Source organism: Drosophila novamexicana, unplaced genomic scaffold (genome assembly GCF_003285875.2).
Source record: "Drosophila novamexicana strain 15010-1031.04,08,12 unplaced genomic scaffold, DnovRS2.1 tig00001361-arrow-arrow-pilon, whole genome shotgun sequence".
In the NCBI taxonomy this organism is placed as follows: domain Eukaryota; kingdom Metazoa; phylum Arthropoda; class Insecta; order Diptera; family Drosophilidae; genus Drosophila; species Drosophila novamexicana.
Window position 1 is genome coordinate 164,374 of NW_020824852.1, and position 21,693 is coordinate 186,066.

The following is a 21,693-nucleotide window of genomic DNA, read 5'->3' on the forward strand; positions in this document are numbered from 1 at the left end:
AACGTGTCACTCAAATGGCTCGATTCGATTGTCTTCTAACCGCCTGCCGTCCGCCGTCTGCCATCCGTTGTCCCCCATCCCTTGCGCCCCCCCCCCCCCCCCCCCCCCCTCTTGCAAATCTGTGCTTGCGCCTCTGGGGACAGTTTGCAGACAACGCATCCACCTGACTAAGGGTTGCCGCTCGTGGGTTTCCCTTGGGTGCGTTGCAAGTCTTTCTTGTTTTTCATTCTACTGCTTCTCCTTGCTTTATTTTTTTTTTGGCCTCTCAGCCAGTTGGCAGCATTCGAGACTTGCCGAAAAATAAATTACACTTTATTATGCATAATCTAATCCGCAGCAGATGCGGCACAACAAGCAGCCGCCCCCTTTAGACCACACTCGAAAAGGGGGTTGGCTGTGGCTGTGGCTACGGCTGTGGCTTTGATTTGTGCTGCTTGTCGCAATATGCCTCGAATTTGGCGCCTGACTCAGAGTCATTAGCCTCTGTTCCAGCACCAGTCGCAGTTAAAGTCAAAGTCCCAGGCGAGTCATCCACCTGTCAGACAGTCAGCTGGCTAAGGAAGGCCGGGCGGGAAGTCGAGCCATAGTCATTTGCCAGAGCTCTGGAGCTTAACGCATTACGAGTCGCTGTCTCTTGCATCAGCATATGCAAATCCCAGCCCAGATGATGACCATAATGCAGCTGCGTATCGTAGCTTGCCAAATCGCAAGTGACGAGCAGGAAGAGAGCTCGCCTGGACTCAAACACGAAATGCGCCAACGAGTATGAATGCGAGCGACTGAAGGTTAATTGCAATCAGTTGATAGAACTGCTGAGCGCTTCAGACAGCGGAAAAAATTGCAAAAATTGCGAAAATTGCTGCGTAGCTGCAGTCGGAAATGCCAAAACTCTATGAAATGTGCACGAGCTGACGGCTGCTTAGGCGTTAGGCGTTAGGCGCGAAGTTTGGAAAGAAGATACGACTGACAAAGGCAGACTAGGTAGAGGCAGAAACTCTAAGAAGATCTACGTCTATACAAAAATGGACTACCACTCTCACTTGATGCTTATTAGGGAAGGTTATTATTCCCCTAAGGTGCTTAAGAGCAACTAGTTCGGCAGCAACAGAGCTGAAGCTCTTGGAAGATTTTCAGTCAAATATAATCTAGGTATGGCCATACTTTCATATACAAGTCATTGGAGTTTCTAATGAAAAATGATCAAATTTGAAGTTTGAGTCAAATATTAGCTCAAGTCTCCAGAAAGTAGCTCTGTGCCCAAAGCGAACTCTGAGCTTTGTCGATATGGGAATAACCACCTTAGTTTCCGCTTAAGGCCCTTACTTTCTATTCAGACAGGCGGGCATCTTGAGATCTAAAATGCAATTCAAAAAAGAAAAGCTCAGCTGCGATAAATTACCATCAACATCCTTAAACTGATTGCTATCACAAGCTCGGCTTGTTGGAGAGACTAACCCACTTAACTAAGGAAATCCTCATTTACCCTCGGTAATTTAAGTCTCCAAGCAGTAGCTGTTTAAAAGCTACAGCACTTACGACTCTTATCTTTTTACGAAAAGTTTTCAATCTTATCATAGTTTCAAGTGGTTGCCACCCCTTTTTCACTGTAAAATTTCCCACATTGTTTTATATTTTCAGGCGCAAGCTTCCAATTGAATCGTGGCTTCAAGTTGCGTCAGGTGCGCACCCTTCAAGTAGCAGGAAGCTTGCTTTGTAGTTGCTTTTCAGATCAAGCGTTTCTTTATAATCTTTCTCAATTGACCCGCAGCACCAGCCAACCAGCTAAACCACCTAAGCTAAACCGCCCAACTACCCAACCACCCAACCACCAAACGGCTACAGCAAAAATGAAGCGAAACGGAAACTTGAAGTGTTTACCAGCATCGCTTACATGTCGCCAGTTGACAAAGGAATCGGGAGCCAAAGGGAAACCCTTGGACTACAAGCGGAACCACCCAATATGGCATAGAGCCCGGGTCCATACAAGCATGCCCAGGCGTTCCATAGCGTTCCATATGGGCGCTTTAAGTTGTTGTTAACACATGTTAATAAACACGCGACCGATGGGCGATTGAAGACGGCGGTTGGACTGAGAAGGGGGCAGCGGGGAGTTGTGTGCAGCACGAGGAGGGTTGTCAATACCAGCAACAACAACAGCAACAACAACAACTTGCTTCAAGCATCACTCAAATTAACTTTGAAAACCATTCAGGAACACTTCATTTGATTGCCACAAAAACCTTTGCAGCAACGTTGGCTGCTGCTGTTGTTTGTAATTGTTGTTGTAGCAATAGCAATTATGCCATTGAGAGCAACCCTCAGTGCTGCCACCCCCTGACAACGTCTGGCATCGCCTGCCCGACAGCCATAAAAGTTCAAACACTCATTTTTCGCTTAGGAATATGTATATATTTATATATATACATTTTTTTTTCTTATTTCGCGTTTTGTGTGTCGCATCCATGACCCCCCCTCCACCCGTTACAGGCGCCCCATCCGCCCCTCCGCCCTCATGGCCCTGCTCTCGTTAACGCCTCTGTTTAGCCAAGGCAAACAGCAGCCAGCGGCGTCCTCGAGGAAGTCGCACAAGTGCAGCGGCGGCTACGACAGCATCCTTGAGCCTTCAGCCCATCCGTTTGAGTGACAGCCTAGCAAACATACAAACAGACAAAAGGGCAGACATTGGGAACGCGGGGACAAGCAAATAAATAAACAGTGACGCATGTTGCCCGGCCATGCCCCCAATTGAACGCCCACTTGCTTGTTTGCACAGTCAAGTGCGATGTTTGGCAACGCATCTTGCAACAGTCGCGCCGTTGTCAGCAGCCACCCCCCCCCCCCTTCCTCACCCCTCTCCACATCCCTCAACGAGAAACCGAAAACCCATTTCATTGCCAAACTCTCATTCCGAATAGCCCGTTCCCAACCCCTAGGCAAATGCTTGACAAACGCTCGGTATTTATTTTTAGATACTCTTAACTCGACTGTTATGATAACTTTGCCGGTAAACTTGTCTGCTGATATACTCCTACAGACCTCTGCTCTATATAGAAATAAGTTGAATATGTTAAAATATTACTAGATTATAAATCAAATTTATCAGGCAAAGTTTGGAATAACGGATGAGAAATTAAGCGCGAAATTTCGAGAGTTTAAAAATAAGTTTTCGACTGAACCGGACTCAAATTGATCTCTCTTTATAAAACGAACCCTCACCCTCAAATAAAAAATAAATAACGCTGAAGACAAAAGTGAACCATATACATATAATAATCAAGTAAGTTATTAAGATCCCCAAAAATAAGGTCATGCTTGCAAAACACATATATAGAAAAAGATAGAAGGCCTTACAAATATTTCGTATCTATAAGAACAAGCAAAAAGTGTCACTGAATGGATTTATAGAAATATAAAATTGTCAAGTATTAACTTTTCTCAAGATATTTTTTGGTCAGTTCAAGAATTCGAATACACATCATGGTTATAGCTCAATTGTTGGTCAGGACTGTCACCTACGTGAATAATACCGATTTGTGTGTGACAAGTGCACAAGTGGGCTGGGCGTGGGGTGGGTGGTCGAACCCACCCTCAGCAGCAGGGGAACACAGCCAAAGCCCCCAGCGACCCCCTCCCCAGGCAGCAAAAGGGCATAGACAAAGCGCACACACATTAATTTCGAATTAGTTTTGCATCATGTGGTTCACGATGCAGAAAAATCGACTCTGCCGACAACCCTCAACGACTCTCTTTTAGGGGGACGAAACGGTGATGCTCCCCACCAGCAGCAGCAGCGGCAGCGGCAGTATCGAGTCGATGAATTGCGTTGGCTCAGCTGGGACTGAAACTGAAACCGGGATGGGGGTTTGCGACGGGAAAGCGTGTTTATGGGTAACTATTAAGTGCACACAACGTACGCGGCATGAAAAATGCGGCATGGACGTGGAACAGATCGCTGGATTTTTTACATGAGCGCATACTGAAAGTATCCGTGAGTCGTCGTCGTCATCGTCATCGCCGTCGCCGTCGTCGTCGTCGTCGTCGTCGTCGTCGTCGTCGTCGTCGTCGTCATCATCTTCATTCATGCAAGGCATGGAGAGAGGCGGCGCAGTGCGGCTGCGGTCCAAGTTTGTTGGCTGTAAAATTAGGTTAATTCCTGTCAGTGCGTTGCTGATTTGAATTGAATTGACACACACGCATACACAGAGCTGGGCACACTGCAACACTTGGTGGCAGCGCACCTGGTTCTGCAACAGCTCCAACTTGAACTTGAGTGCGCCTCAGCCTGACTCCAATCCGCTGCTGGAACATCTTTGGGCATGGGATTTACTTTTGCCAACCTCATTGACGGCCGTTGACGTTGTTACCTTTGCCAGCATATCGCTCCTCGCTTCTCGCTCCTCGTTCCTCCAGCTTGCAGCTCCCAGTTCTCAGTTCGCAGTTCCTTGTACCTCGAACTCTTGTCCGCTGTCGCTCGGCTTAGTGCGGCGGCTCTAATCCGCATGCCTGACTCCCCATATGAGATGTGATATGTGTACTTTGGGTTCAGACTTCTTCTTGCTCTTTCACTTATTTTTTTCTTTTCTGCTTCTTGTTGTTCTTGCTGCTGTCTGTTACCGAAACGCTTCAAAGCATTTTGGCTTGGAGTTACGCATGTTTGTGGCGTATTGAGGGGATGGGAAGGGGGATTGTGTAATCGAACTCAGTTCGGATAAAACGTAAAGAACTCAACATTAGCTAAAATCCAGCCGCATGAACATAACATATTAAAATATGCTCGATTTAGCAGTATGTATAATGGTTTTCACTTTAGCATAAATAATTTATTTGTTGTTTATTAAATAAAATGTATTGAGCTTCAAATATAGCAAGAAATTTTTATATGAATATTCAAACGTGTTTTAACCAGCCGAAGGTATAAAATTCTAACAGAACTGTGACATTTTTGAAATCCAAACAATTTTGATTTGACATCAATTAAAATATTCCGGTTTACTTGTCGAAGGTGTGGGGAAATATCTATGTGGCCATTAGTTTATATAAATATCCATAAATATCTACGAATAGCCATGAATTTATATATATAAATATATCTATAAATATTTAATACACATTATTTACATTGAGTCCCAATTCAAGGAGGCAGAATGAATCTATCGAAGAAAATTTGGCAATATTTTGGTTTATTTGCCGGCTAAGAAGCAAGAGCATGTATCGAACGAAAGTTTTCAGAAAAATACCTTAAAAACTCTCTGGGTCAACTATATTTTAAGCTGTCGCATACACAAAGCCTGCAAATTCTCTAAAGGGACTTGCCAATTAGTTGGAAGTGTCGACCTGGCCAAAATGTGAGTATTCTCTCTGACAAATCATGTGTTTGTTTTCTTGTCTGCGTGTGTGTCGATGTGTGAGTGTGTGGGTGTGTGTGTGAGGGTGTAGCTTCTTTTGAATACACTTAATGTATGCCAAGAGGGAGCTGAACAAATCTGCAAGCGGCAAGCAACAGCAGCTGCAGCAGCCACGCATCTTGGCCAACAAATTTCACTGGGCTTTGTTGTTGCCACTTTCATTGTCATTGGAGTGTGTGGCAAAGGGGGAAGGGATGGGGTAGGTTTTGAGAAACAGAGGAGCTGCCAGTTTATTTGTCATGCAATTTATGCTTCAACGCCTGCTGCTCCGTGTTGTTGTTGTTCTTGCTTTTGTTGCTGTTGTTGGAGAATTGTGTGCAAAGTGCAGCGTCAAGTTTTGCGATTGTTTGGCCGCCCAACCGCCCCTTCCAGCCCATACCGGCCCTCCGCTGAGGCAGGCACATCGCAAAAGTCAAAGTAAAAGACTGAAAACTGAAGAACCAAAAACTGAAAACTGTGTTTGACACTTGGAGCGGAATTTGTTTGACGGGCCAAGGAAATGCTGCCGACAGATACGGCGGCCAACAGCCAAAGTTAAAGCCAAGGCAACGGCGACGGCAACGGCAAACGGCAAGCGGCAAGCGGCAAACGGCAAATGCCCAATGAATTAAACAAACGAATTTGTGTTGCTCCTGTTGTTGACTATTTGCGAGGGTGCAGCAGCAGCAGCAGCAACAATAACAAATACCACAACAATTTGTGACGCCGCATCAAAGCATGAAAAGCGCGCAAAGCAACCAGCAAAAAGGGAAACATGAAAATGCCAACGAAAATGAGCTGAGGTGGGCGCTGTTTGGGCGGGTTGGGGGGTAGTGAGAGCAACTTCATTTGCCCAGAGGGTTGCACAACTAACACTACAGGGGGCTGCCCCTGGGTGTGGGGGGCATTCAGGCTTGGGTTTGGGCTAGTGTGCGTGCATGCCACACTTTACACTTCACTGGGCATGCCAAGTGGCTGGGCTGTGGGACAAGGGATGGGCAGCAGCTCGAGTATTTGTCTATAAATTTTAAATGTTGCACGCAAGACACATCGAAAATAAGTCCAAACTAACACAATTGACACAAGTGCTAAGAACGATAGACAAGACATGGCACAAGACACATGCAATTGGAACAGTTAACGCAGCAGTAAATGGAAGTGCAAGAGAAAAAACTGCTAGCTGGCGAAGTAGCGGGGTATTTGGGTGGTTGAGTGGTGGTAGCTGTCACTCTGCACCGGACACTCGATGACCCCAGCCGAAGGCTGACCTTGACGTGACGTCCGCCAATTGTCGCTCAACTGGCACTAAATGCCAACAGACGACCAAGAGACGCTGCCGTCTGACATTTTGGGTAATCGTTTTATTTTTTGGTAAAATGCTTACCGGGAATTACGAAGAAACAACTACTGGGCATTACTTGGAAAGCTTCATTGCGGCGTGGGCTACCATCGTGGACATATTGCGATTGGTTTGGTATTTTTAATGTAATAACAATGCTTCAACTACGTCGCTTACCTATATATTCCTGACTGTTATTAGTTCCTTGCGTTTTGGAAAAGGCCCTAGCATAATCAGGCGCTTGTCCGGCTAAGTAAGTGCAGCCTTAGACCCTATATAACACATTTAATAGCTCTGGCTCTTTTATAAAGAACCTTAAGCCAAGTCTTTATTTGATAAGCAAACAAAATTAAACATCGGAAAAGCATAATCAAAAATGAAACAGAAAATAATTTGAAAGAAATGTGATTTCTTATTTCAAATAGCGTAAAAGGACAATCGCTAACCAAAAAAAAAAATTGGTTTGTCTCTGGCCCAGGACTCGCAGCAAGCGGCTTTGCCTTGGACTAGAAATAAGTAGTTATTGAAAGTCTGCGCCTGGCTTCATCTAGGAGGAGTACGTGCTCTTCTCATATTTATGACCAATTACAATTATGCAGAATGCCGGGCCGAAGATGTTGCTGCGGCCCCCTCCTCCTGACCAAAGGAAGACTTTGTTTTGATTGGCATTACGGTAACAAAAGCGCCTCAAATGATAAAGGTATATGGGCGGGGAGTTCTAAGGGGTTGGGGTTTGCCCTGGGTTCGTTTAGGGTTTGGGTTTTGCTTTTTGCTGCTTTGTATTTATTTTTATTCTTTTCTGTTTTTGGCTTGGACTCAACGCGCTCTGTTACCTTTTGGGCAACTTTGCTGCCGCTGTTGTTGTTGCTGCCGCTGCTGCTGCTGTGGCTTGTCGCTTGTGGCAAATGCCGCTTGGCCTGGCAGCAACAATAACAGGGGCAACAAAATTGCTCGCAAGTCGCATCAAAACCGGCCGCATTTGTGGGCATTTGTAAAGTGATCCTTTTTGCCATGTTGGTTTAACAGGCAGGACCTTTTTTCTGCTTCTAGCTGCTGCTGCTGCCGCAGTCGCATTTGTTGTTGTTATTATTGTTGTTGTTGCTGCTGTTATTGTTGTGCCTGTCGACGTCACCGTTGCCTAAAGCAACAGGATTTTCAGCCAACGCGCCCTGGCAAACGCGTTGAGCTGTGCCAAAAAGGATTTACATAGAGCACAACAAGGCCTGCGACTCCTGTGTATGTGTGTGTGTGTGTGTGTGTGTGTGTGTGTGTGTGTGTGTACAATATTTTAAATGCGCTCTGCTCTTATTTTTATTTTCTTTATTGCTGTTGTTGCAGAAATTGATACTAAGTTGCGCCTTTACCCAACAGCCCCTGTTCCTGTTCATTTCCCTGCCCCTAGCTCTCTCTCTCTCTCTCTCCCTCTCTCTCTCCCTAGCCCCACAACCATTGTTTTCTTGTCTTTATTGTTGTTGTTGTTTTTGTGTGTGCGAGTGTGAGTTTTTGTATGTGTGTGGGTTTTATGTTATTCTTTCATTTCAACGCGCCCTTAAAAGGGTCGTGTCGCTAAAGGTGCCTCAAAGACATGCAAAAAGCAAAAAAAAACAAAAAAAATGAAAATAAAGCAAAATGGCGTCCCATAAGAGATATGAGAACTTTTGCATAAAAAGTGTTGCCCATTTATAAATAGATAGCAAGACACACACGGGAAATCGGAGCTAAGGCTGCAAATAATTGACATTTGTGCATGCTTGATAAGATTTGAGAAAAAACAAAGTATTGATAAAACTGTAAAAGAGAGATTTAGAAAGAAGATGTACATACACTTCGCGTTTATAAAAAATCCACAGTTGTGTGACTCAGCGGGTCGCGATTGTGTACATGAAACGTTTAAGGATGTTGAACAAAAAGGAATTCGAAAAATATCAATATAGCGATAGGAAAAGCATCTACACTTCATATATTTTAGACAACAATTAAGCTTGATAGAAAGAGGAAGCTTTCAAGAGATTAATTAAGTGAAAGTAAGCGACATCAGAGAGAAGAAGTGGGCGTGGGGGAGATACATATGCTAGGTACGTACATTATTGACTTATGTAAGGCCAGGCAGAATATCTTGCAATTTGCTTCAACGCAGTTCTTTATATCATTTGCCTATGCAAAGTCTCTGTTGCCCCTGCCCCCGAACAGAGTAGGAGATTCGGTGGCTCGCGTGTGTGTTCGAAAAGTTGTTGTCATGCGGCTTAAGATCGAAAGCCAACAACAAAGTAAAACCAAGCTGAATAACAATCGTCTGTCACTTTGTCAGTCAGTTGGGCTGTCATATGGCCACAGAGTCGCACCGCAACTCGCCGCGTTGCTTGCTCCGTTTATTTAATCCGTAAAAATATCTGTTTTACAAATCCCTGGCGGGCTGAGCGAACCGGGTTCAGTTCGCTGTACCATAATCTAGGCGCGCTGATCTCTGATCTATGATCGCGTGGGCAGGTAAACGACAACAGCGACAACAACAGCAACGACAACAACAACAAAAGCGACAACAATAATAATGACAACAGCAGCAGCAGCCACAACAATTGACTGTGGCCCGTTCCCGTTCAAGTTCCCAATTTCGTTCCCGATACCGATACCGATCAGGTCTGGCTTAGGCCCCGCTTTTCGACACTTTGTTTGGCACGGTTTAAGCCAATTGTTAATCGTCTGCCGGGAACTCGAACGGGCCCAGCGCAAGGGGGTAGCAGACCACGGACTGAAGGCCCAGACCATGGGCATGCCCATGGCCATAATCCCAATTGACAAAAGTCAACAAAGCGCATCAATTCATTTGCAATTCATGCAGATGGAGATGGGATATGTTGTTGCTGCTGTTGTTGGCCTTGTTTCCTGCCTGCTGTGTGTCTGTGTGGTCCTGGAGCCTGTGTTGTCAACAATTTGTCATGTGAGCATCGAGCTGTGCTCTGGCCGTGCCTGTGGGCGGCATTCAATAGCAATAGCCAGCTGAGAGGCGTGGCTAAAGCAAGTCGCAATTTATGAAGTCGCCAAGAAAAATATGTCTCAAACTAGTTCAAGTTGTTTGCGCGACGCATGCGAAATTATAAAGTTAATCACAATCTTAAGCGCAGTCTACGATAGATGTGTCCCAGTTATCGAGGGAAGTGAATGGCCATAAGGATTCGGTTTGGAATCTTTGGTAGTCTTCGCTAAGCTGACGCCTAATTCAGATAGATAGGATATGGTCCCGAAACATATACGATAATAATAATTAAACTAAAGTATGTTTATAATAATAATAATCAAAATAATTGGAAAAATATATATAGAATAATAATACAATTAATTAAATTCTCCATATATTTCAAACTATTTCATATTATGAAATATATATACGAAGCTATGATAGCTTAGTATTTTACTAAGGGTAGCTGCGCTTAGAACTCTTGTAAAACCTATGTTGAACTAGTTCCAGTTTTTACGCCATTTTGTATCTAATTTCATTGACTTGTCTGACATGTGATGTGTGTGCTCTGCATTTTCCAATTTTCCCAGCGGCCTTCAGGCAATATTTTCACATTGCGTTGTTTTTGTTTTTGCTCTCTTTGCTGTTGCTGTTGTTGTTGTTATTACTATTCTGATGCCTGTCAAACATATCAATTTCAAAGGGAACAACAAATTTTCCTGAGCGCACACACACACTTTAACACACTCACACACACATGAGCTGATATTCGTATTGCTCTGTTTTTTCTTTCGGCCCTTTGTTGTTTTTGTTGCGGTTGTTTTTGTTGTTGTTTATACATAAATTGTCTGTCAGCATTTTTGCCTACATAGATTTTTGACATATTTCTGTGATGGATTGCAACACCTGCGTCCCGTCGCCACCCCGCCAACCAGCCCAGCCCCCCTCTCCGTTAAAGGCCATGCAGCAGGAAAACAATCGAAACAAAGCTTCTAAAATATAAATCACAGTCAAATTTGTTGGACAGGCTGCTGCTCGTTTTGTATTGCAAATTTATGTGTGCTATAAGTAAACGCGAGCAACAACAACAACAACAACAACAACAGCAGCAGCAGCAACAAATCGATTAACACATAAGCGAATATGTATAAATGCAAAAATATTGCAAGGCAAAGACTAAGAGATTATTTTCAAAAAATGTTTCTTAAACGATTTGCGACACTAATAAATAAGTCGCCCGATACGCAGGCCCATAACTCTCGGGCGCGAGTATTTCGAGTATTCGCATAGCGTATATCGAGTATTCGTGCTTTGTTGCTCCTTATTTATTTATTTGTTTATTTATGCTCATTGCGTTTATCATTTGTGACATTTGCATAGCGCCGGCGGCGGCGCGTGGGCCGCTCCCGGAACGGCAAAAGAAACGCCCGTGAAATTGTCACAGCCTGCTGATTTTTATGGCCGCGCCGCTCGGCTCCTGCCCGCCCAGTTGGGCCGCAACTCGACAGCCTCTCCACCATGCTGCCCCCCGCCCCCCACCAGTTGCCCGTTTTTAAAAACTGCAGCGTCTCGAGCTTTATGTGACTGTAAAAATCTGCGCAAATTTATGCGCAAATGAATTGTGCATTTGATAGCAGCTGCTGATGCGAGTGCGAGTGCGAGAAGGGGCAAAGAGGGGAAAGCGAGCAGAGAGCAGCAGCCCACTTGGTAGCTGCCCAAAGGCAGCAGCAGTAGCAAGTAGCAGTGGCAGCAGCACGACTCTGCCTGTAAGACTTGCCACCAAATGCGTCCGGCAGGTGGCAAAGGTTGCCGCAGAGTCGTGCAGCTAAAATTTGTGCAAGCCAGCGGTTTGGTGTGGAAAAGGGTAGTCGATGGACCTTTTATATACAAATAGGTTAGCTAAAATAGCATAAGAACTAACGGAATATCAACTATTTAGCTGTTGCTAATATAATTTTGTTGATTCGTAATTCTTTCTCCTGAGCAACCTCTATTTTTAGATACCTCTCTTTTAGGTACCTGATGCACATCAGATGCTTATCTGACTAACGAATATCTTTTATATATTTCCTAAGCTGCTTAAAACAATATTTTTGTATTTAAAAAACAAATTAAATCAAACATAATTCATACGTAAAAATTGTGTGCGACTGTTTTGTAGGCCATTTCCTACATTTTTAAAAAGTTACTAATCATATATATCGCTTTGCATCTGCGTAAGCTTTAATAATAATAATAAATTTTTGGAGCTCAACTCTCAAAAGAATATAAAAAAAAGGAAAGTGAATAGATTCTTTATATTTATTTGGCTGTCCGGAAGCCTGGAGTATTACTGCATAGAAAGAAAAACTTTAAAATGCATTCAAGCAATAAAATATTTATATGAAAACAATTTTCATAAACTGAAAAATATTTAAAATTTTAAGAGTTTTTGTTGTTAAAATGAAATTTATGTTATTTCGAATAATCTGCGCAACAATTTTTTCAATAATATTTGCAAACATCTCGTAAATTATTCATTTTATATCGATTTTCTAAGACAAAGAAAATAATAATATTTTTAAAGGATATTTTCATTTCTATTTTCGCTGCACATTTAAAGTGCATATATCAATATATAATTTAATGCATTCACTTGATTAGATCTAATTCAAATCTTCAGTTCAGTTTGTTTAAAAATTGTTAAAAATTAGTAAACGTTGAAGCATTAGATTCCACTGTCGCTTTATGAACCAGTAAACCGATTCTTAAGTTTAACGGCAGAGTTATCGAGAGCATTATTGTGGATATATGTATTCTACACCTTTACAACACTATTTACGTCTTACTTTTTGGCTAGCCCAGGCAAATGCTGTGCCCCACATTCGTATTAGTGCCCAAATTGGAAGTCATCATATTTGGTCATAATCATAATAATTAACGTTTCGATCTCCAGTTACGAGCCTGAAACTCAAATCGAAAATTGCGTTCGGGCGCAAACTGCAAGAGCCATGAAAATGCATTTGACCCACTTTGCGGGCAAAACGACCCACTCAAATGGCTGGCTGGCTCGCTGACTCCCTACTCCCTGGCTCCCAGACGCCCTGACTGACTGCTGACTGCTGACAGTTGTCGTTAACTATTTTGTTTTTTTTTTTTTTTTTCTGTTGCTGTTGAATTTGTTTTTCGTGTTTGAGGCTTATCAGCAAAATGCGAGCATTTCGATTTTGTAGTGTTGTAAACTGACTCAGAGATCGACTGGCGGGCGGATCGCTGGATCGAGTCACACGTCAAGAAAAATAAAACTGAGTCACAATTTGGGGAACGGCTGCTGTTGCGACAGTTGCCAGTTGCCAGTTGCCAGTCGCTAGATTTTCATTTAGGCAAATGACTCATGCCAAATAGAATGAGTTAAGAATAGTTGAAAGAAAAAACTGTGCATCTCACCCTTCGGTTGCCTATAATCGTAAGTAGTTGTTATTGCTGTTTCATTTATAGCCGCTATTTAACGTTTTTTCAAGCGAAAAACTTTATTTTCACGCGCATTACAAGCACCTCAAAGTCGAAGTCAAGTCTGAAAAAGTTAACCTAAAAAAAATAAAGAGTCCAAAACAAAACAAAACAAAACAAAATGAAATAAAATGAAGGTTTCCCCAGGTCTCTGTGTCTCTCTTACTCACTGTGGTAAAAGCCCATTAAAAATAGTTTTAAAGTGGCTGTAAAAATAAAGGCAAACTACAAATAAAATAAACATAAAAACACCAAGTGCGGGCCTCAACAGCCCCAAGCCCAACTCCAAAGCCAAAAGACGCAGCCGCAGCCGCAGCCAGTCTGTATGAAAGTGCTCCCGAGCAGGGACAGGTGAGCGCTTTGTAGAGGCGCGACTATATCGAATATATATGCCAGAGTGCATTTGTATGTGCGAGCGACTAAAATGTGCCAGAACGGTTCAGGAATGAAACAAAGCACACCTTGCACACAAGATTATGCAAGAGCCTGCTTAGGCTCTTAAGAGTGTCGATTTTTTGCGTTCCGCTTTGCATCGCATTCGCAAACGTTGCACTGACTGGCACATTCGTACGAAATCAACAGAAAAGGCAGCTCTCTTCACAAATAATCGCATATTTATCTATATGATTTGTCGGGCTTGTCATGAGGATTAGTTTCAGCTATAAAAAATATATATGTATATATATAAATAAACATTTGCATTGCCAGCGAGAAAAGCTAGAACAATGCCAAAATCCAAATGCCGGACAGGCCTTTTTGCATAGCTGGTAAAATAAACTAAGAAAAGCTGAGAAAAACGACAATAAAGGAAAAAATCAAGTGCTCTGAATAGTTGCTGTTTGTGACTGGGGAAAAAAAAAAGAAATAAAACAAGGACAAACAGAAAAGCGAATATCCACAAATGACAGCAGCACAGGCATACCAGTGTGTGTGTGTGTGTGTGTGACTAACAACAACAATTATAATATCAACAGCAAAACAGCAATACACACACACGCACACATACACTCGCACACAGCTTGTCATTCAGTCAGCGATGCAGGCAACCGCAAAAAGCAGCCGCAGCGTGTAAAAGCCCTCAACTGAAGCCTCTGCGAATGTCAGTGACTGCACACACACACACACACACACATCACACACACAGCGTTGTGCGTTGTGCTTGTCAACTGCCTGTCAGTCAAAACTAGCAAACTAACATGAGCCAAAGAAACAAAGCTAAAACTTTTGTTATATATAAACACACATACATACATATGTGCACACACGTATATGATGTATATAGTTCAGCCTCCGTTTCTTACATCGAACAAAATACGAAATACCGGTAAGATGTGCTGTGAACTTTGGTTTGGTCTTTAGACTTAAAGCCTTAAAGTCTAAAGCCAGCACAAGAATGTGCTGGCCTCCGACCCGTCCCTGCGCCAAGGACTGTTGTATTTTATTTATGGTAACGAGCAGCAGCAGCAGAGCAGCAGCAGCCGGAGCAGCAGCAGAGCTGGAAAAGCAAACGCAGAACGATGGGGAAAAAAAGAGAAATGAAAGAATTTTCAAAATCGATTTCGTATTTTTCGCAATTCTAAGCTTTTAGCCAGCTTTGTGCGGCCTTAAGCCAGCTTCATGCTACAATCCTGCAGCGCAAGCCCCACACACAGCTACACACACTTATACGAACACACACACACACATAAACACACACACACATAGACCATTCTGTCCACCTCATTGCCGCCTTCCTCGCAGACATTTTGTGCACAAAGCTCTGCACATTTCCGTTTCCGTTTTGTATACATAACCTCAATTCAGCATTTTGGCATAGCCAGCACGAAGCGCACGTCTTCACCAGCGCCCCACCGCACCTCTACTGCATGCGACCAATGCTCTGCTCTCGATTTGAACTCCCTGTCAAGCCAGCCCACAAAGTCGAACGCCCAACGCCCAATCCCCCCATCTACCCACCTAACCACCTAACCACCCACCCTCAGCAGCCTTACGAACGCCACCTGCAGCTCTGGCGCTTTGCGTGCTTTTGGTTTCGACAGTTGGATTTGTGCTGCGACCTCAGAGCAACCCCCAATCCATACACACACACGCACGCATACAGAGACGCATAGTTTATACACCGCTCGCAGCATCCATGGCCGCACAATTCTTTTGTTTCGTTTGGTTGAGTTTCTATTTTTTGCTGTTTCTATTGTTGTTGCTGTTCTCGTTGTTGTTGTTGTTGTTGCCGTGTTGTTTTCTTAGCCAGCCGCCAACACCAAATCCGCCAAACCACCCTGTGGGGCTTAGCGCTAGCCCGTTGTGGCCCCATTCCCCGACCCGAAGTGGGCCCACTTGACGCCCTGTTGCCCCATTCCCTTCTGACAGCAACCCCAGCGCAGTGTCTAACACGATTTCTCTGGCTCGCGCGCTCTCCCTCTCTCTTTCGCTCTCTCTTTGGCTTACTCTTTTTTTGGCGCATTTCTCGCGCTTGTTGACGCTGTCTCGCTCTGGCCTTAACCGCCGGCCCGCCTTTTTTTATTGCTTCTGTTGTTGTTGTTGTTGTCGCAGTCAACGTCGCAGTCAACGTCGGCGTTTATCTCTGCGCTAGAGCCTCAGGGTTGTTGCTATTGTTGTTCTTGTTGTGGGAGCGGTATAGGGGGGCGGGGGGTAGGTAGGGGTAGGGGGCTGCGCCATGTTTTCAGCGACAGTCCACGCACCAGTGGCGCCCTCTAGCGTCTCGTGCCATTTTTTTTTTTTTTTGCCCTCTGTTGTGCTTTACAAAATGGTTGCCCATGCTTGAAATATGACACGATTACACGTTGCCCGTTGGCGCCAGGCGAGGCAGTGGAGGGGCGGGTCGTTGGGCTGGTTGTGCTGGGGTAAGGCCTTGGGCTTGCCTGACAAGCAAAGCAAAGGAACCAAAAAAAAAAAAAATGATAGCCTGGGCAGTTTCCACGCCTCGCATGCTCGTAAATCTCACAGTCGTGTCTCCTAACTTGGCTTAAAGCAAGGAAAATTTGTCCAAAAGCATACTTAAAGCTTCATTTTTCATTGTTGCTGCTAAAACTGCGGCATTTTTAATGCGCGCAGAAGACAATGCAACAAATACATCTGCTAAATATATATATATACATCTGCTAAATAAATACATCTGCTAAATAATTGCCACTCAAATTTTGATTGAAGATTAATGGGACAAGAAGCGACAACAAACAAACAAACAAACCAACAGATATAATATCTCGCATTGCTTCATGTTGTTCATGAATCTAATGAGTATGGGCCGGTTGGCTGTAAAGTTTAGTCAGTCAGTCAGTCCCAATCTATAAAGTCTCGAGAGTCGTTTAAGTTGCTTTGTGGGTCGAAAAGTCGCTCTAGTTTTAACGCCTCGGCAAAGGCAAAGGCAATGACAACGGCAACGGGAACGGCAACGGGCTCGACAATGGCCTCGTAATTTGCTCTGGCACATCATCAACAAACACTTTGATGGGCCACTCGCAATGTTTAGACACTAAAATGTTGTTGCTTTTCTTGTTGTTGTTGTTGATGTGTGGTGACCCTTTGAATGCTTACGAGTTGTCATTAAGCGCAAGTCGTTGACAAACTCCCATAAACAATAACACACAGCACTAAACTCGAATTGAACTGAACTGAACTAAACTGAACTGAACGGAGCTGAGCTGAACTGTCGTGTCGCGCGAGTCATATAAAATGAGTGCCCGTATATAAGGACAGGTGTCGAATTGCAGTCTAGGGGCGGGCCAACTCATTCAGTTATTAATGGATGAGTCGGGCGAGAGTGCAGCAGACATATATCGTTAACAAAAGCTAATTGCAGATAAAAGAAGATCACATCTTAATGTCTCCAGATATGTGCAGCAATGTATTCAGATAATTAGCCAAAGACAGAAATCAAATAAATAAAATGCTTTAATGCTTATGCATTCATGAGTTCATTCGCATTGCATTCAAGTGTAGAAAATAACGTTACTTCACAGTTACCATGAAATGTCTGAGCAAGTAAGCAAGTGTATTCATTTTTAAGACAAATCTTTTAGATTTATTAAAATAGTCGTTCATTAACACATTTTTAACAGGCACAAAACAAGTGCATTTGTTCTGAATACTTGACTACAAACTAATTTAATTGCACAAAACAAGTACTTCAATTATTAAACAAACACTCAAACATTTACAAATGCATTCAAAATAGACGAGAACATCTTTTAATCAATGTGAAAATGCTTTCAGGTATCGATTGATCATAAGTGAACAACTATGAATCAATTGTGAAATCAAAAACAGCTAAATGCGAATGAGTTAATGCGCTTTCAATTATCTAAAGTACACTCAAAGCTCATTTTCTTCATGCGAATGTATTCAAATGTACTCAATATTCAAATAAATTTCAAACTGAATTTCACGTACTTATTCACTCTATTATTTATTCATTCATTCGAATAGCCGACGAGTACTCACTTGATTTACGACTTGCTGCAGAAAAAAAAGAAAATGGCGACACTTCCGGTTGCCGCTGCTCACAAATCAAAGCGCCCTTTTATGTAAAATAGTTGGCAACGCGTGTTTAACCAAATGATTTACGAATGCGTCTGGCATTAGATATGACAAGTGGGCAGCCGTTGCCCAAAAGGGGGAGGGGCTGTGTGTGGACTTATCGCACTAGCAACATCGCTCGCAAGCATTTTTTTTGTTTTTTTTTTTGCCTCAAAAAATAGCCGCAAATTTATTGTCGGAAAGCCCAAAAAAAAGTAAAAAGTACAGCAAAAAAAAAAAAAAAATATAATAATAATAATCCTAAAAAATATATGCGAGAAAAGAGGTTGCAGCTGGGTCGCTGGCTGCTGAGTTGGGTTCGGTTGGGTTTTCGGTTTTGGGCCTGCGATGCTCTTGACTCTCTCATATATAAAGTAACCCAAAGAGTCATAAAAATAAAAAATAGCCGAAGTAAATGTCAAATAAACTTTAACGGTTTTTCTTATTTTACTTCTTTTTATTGTCGTTGTTGTTATTGTTGCTATTGTTGTTGTTGCTGTTGCTGTTGTGCATTGCCGTAACCAACACATGACTGGAGGCGACCAAAGGGTGGGCACACGCAAGGTGCCCATAAACTTTTTTGAAGCAATGACCAAAAAAAGAAAACAGCTAACAGCGCTCTAGTCGGGCAGGCACGACTAGGAGATACCCTGAGCCCCGTGTCAAGCTGCCATTGCAAGCATTCTGGCTTCTCTCCATAAACATAAACTCTTGCCACTCGCTGCTGTGCTTCTCTACCCTTAGCCCTACACTTTGGTAAATGTGCCTTGATAACTCGGGCGCTTATTGTTTGATCTTTGTGAAATTTGCAGGGCTTTAAAAAGGCACGCAAATGCGTATAAATACCCAGGTCCAGGGCTATATCTTCAAAAATACAAGATAAAGGGAAGAGATATTCGAAAAGTGAAATATTCCAGATCTGTGTACACCCTTCCAGAAACTACACTCTACATGTAGCGCTTCTAGCATTTATTACCATCGATATGAGGAAAATCGATTTATATCGATTACGATTTGAAATGAGGTGAACTATCGATTATTTTAAATAAAAAACTAATCCACACGCGTAATAGGCGGATCTTTGTCTTCGAGATCGACACACAATCTGATGAAGAGACAGAATCGTTTCGGAGATGCGTTCATCGACCTGTTACATACATCTGCACATTACCATAATACCCCATTTACCCATTTTCAATGGGCTCAGGGTATAAAAAGCCGCCACATAAAATACAACAAACTGACCGAAACGAGCAGCAGCAGCAACAACAACAAACAGTTGCTGCCACAGTTGCAAAAACTGAAACTGCAAATAAAAATAGTCCCCAAACGGTCAACAGCAACAACAACAACAATAACAGCCACAGCCCAAGCACCCAACGGTGAGCAAGGTGGTCAGAGAGCAAGGGAGAGACAGAGAGAGAGAGAGAGAGAGTGTGAGAGCCACAGAACCACACATAAGCCACATACTATATATTATGTGCACCGCCAAACGACAACCGTAAATCTGCGGTATTTTTCATGTGGTCATGGGGCAGGCAACAACAAAAACAACAAGAAGAAGAACAACAACAATGGTCAGTGGCAGCCGCCTCTGGGCTAAGTTGGTAAGCTGGAAGCTGAAAGCTGTAAACTGTAAGCTGGCCGAAAGGGCCGGCTTGAACTTTGGCATTGGCGTTGCGGACTCTTTAATGTGGGCAGGACATGGCCTTAAAGAGACATAGCAGCAACAACAGTAACTGCTGGCCAAGAAAATATCTTTGGCAGCCTTTTCTGTTGGTTAGATTGGAGCTGAGAGTCGCAACTGAAGCTGGTCACATGCGTGTTTGAACCTTCTGGCCAAGTGGTCGTTAGGGCCAACAACAAATAAATGACAATCACAAAAACAACAGTAAAGGGGCCGAGCATTTTGGTGTTTTATTTATATGTATTCTTATATTTATATTAATTTGCTGGGCTTGGGCCCCGAAGCGAAGTTTATTTAAGTGTAATCACAATTGGCCATGACACACAGGCACACACACATGCCGATGTGTGAGTGTCAGTGTGTGTGTGCATAGCATTTAAATGTGCCCCAACGAGAACAATAAACAAATGGCCAACAACGCCTTTTCTAGCAAAAATTTAGGCGACAATCGTTTCGTGTACAGGACTCTATATAAATGGGGTCTTATCATTTTTACAGTCAAGTAGCCGAGAAATGCCCAAAAAAAAGATTTTGATATCATGTTTATGTGCCTGCCAACATAACATCGCTGAAGGACATTTGCTTAAAGCTGTAAACTGTTTAGAGCGAGGCTTATTGCAAGCTTATTTTATTTGTAAAAGTGCTTAGGTCTGATATGTCACGATGTGACGCAAATAAATAAAATAAATACTAAAAGAAGAGCTTTTAACACATAATTTAATTCAAGTGTGGGTAATAGCCAGAAAGAAGAATAACTTCTAAGCTTCAGCTGTAATTGAGCTTATTGGGAATTGCCCTAAAGATTAAGAAAACACTTAAAGCTTTAATCCCTTTTAAAAGCTCCTTAGTTTAGTCTGAGTAGAGGGGAACTTTTAAGTTTTTAGTAGTAGCTGAGCATATTGTAATTTGCCTTACACATTGCAAAGCACCTACAACTTAAATGTGCTTTCGAAAGCTTTAAGCGGAGCTTTTATCAATATAAGATGCATCAATTTTAATTGCTAAATTTCTTTAACTCTTTCGTTCTTCCTTACCCATTCTCGCTCTCACTCTCTATCTCACTCTCTCACTCACTCTATCTCTCACTCTCTCCCTCACTCTCTCTCTCTGTCTGTCTCTCTCTCTCTCTCTCTCTCTCTCCCTCCTCTTACTTTCCCTTTACCTTTAAAAGAGTTTGACATAGTATTTGGTTTTGTACTTATAACAACAACGTTTTACTTCTATATGCAGCACAATTTATTCCAAAAGTTTTATTCCTCTTCATTTTTGCGCCTTTGTTATTTCTTATCATTGTGCCTTATCACTTGCTCTCTCTAGTTTACTTAGCTTTTCTCACTCTAACTCTCCCTGTCTCTTGCTCTCGCTCTCATTCTCTCTCACTCTCACGCTATTCCTCTCTTACTCGCTTACTTCCTTTCATAGCCCGTTTCTCCGTCTCCGACTGCAGCAAAATTGTTGTCATATAAATTATGTAGTTTTTGTTGCCGTTCTTCTTCTACGTATTTTTATTGTTTAACACCCATCAAACAGTTTAATTTATACGACTAGCCACAAATTCACGCTCGGAACTGCGTCAGTTTTTTATTGTATCATATGTTTTTCTTCTTCTTTTTTCTTCTTGCCTTTTATATGAATCACGCTTGAATTTACGCTAAAGTTTCTCGTTTTGCCTCATTTGGCTATGCGGCGTATACGCAATTTGCAAAGTTAAACCATTTTGACCGTTTTTACACGCATTTTCCGACGGCGTTTGCGTTTTTGCGCGTTGCATTTGCGGTGTTAAGTGAAAAATCCGTTGCACGTAATTAACGCAATTAAAATCAAAACATTAATGACCTGCGCTCGGCTCCAGAACGTCGACGCTGGCGTCGGCGCCGCCGTAAGCGTTGGCGTCAACGGGAACGGTGACGGTGACGGCGACCGCTACGTTGACGCTAAGGCGCCGCCACAACACACGCACACACACACAGCAGCAGCTGCGGCGATGGCGATGGCGGCAGCGGCAGCTCTCAGCGGCGGCGACAGCGACGTTGACGCTGTAAACAATTTGACCAAAAAAAAAAATTTCAAAGTAAAATCAAACCAAAATATTCTCGCACAGCTGCTTAATGTTGTTTAATAGCGCAGTGCATGTGTGTGCGAGACAGTGTGTGTGTGTGTAAAGTACAATAAAGCATGCCTACTTTTTGGGGCATCAGAGGCCAAAAAATAAAACGACAACAAAAGAGAAGCCACACACAAACGCAGCCATTTTGTGGCTGAGCACAGGGCAAACATTTTTGCGCTGCCAGCGTCGGCAGCG

At 43.0% G+C, this 21,693-nt stretch overlaps 1 protein-coding gene across 2 annotated transcripts in view; it reads right to left on the reverse strand.

Moving 5' to 3' along the window:
* Positions 1-21,693, reverse strand: part of LOC115767308 (LIM/homeobox protein Lhx1) — a 61,283-nt gene that overhangs the window by 15,833 nt on the left and 23,757 nt on the right. Inside the window, exon 1 of one of the 2 annotated variants that reach the window (XM_030711547.1) lies at positions 8,548-8,566. The exons of the other annotated variant lie outside the window; for it this stretch is intronic. The gene's annotated coding sequence lies outside the window, so the exon portion shown is untranslated. Of the gene's footprint in view, positions 1-8,547; positions 8,567-21,693 lie in introns of those variants that run through there. 2 annotated transcript variants of the gene reach the window in all.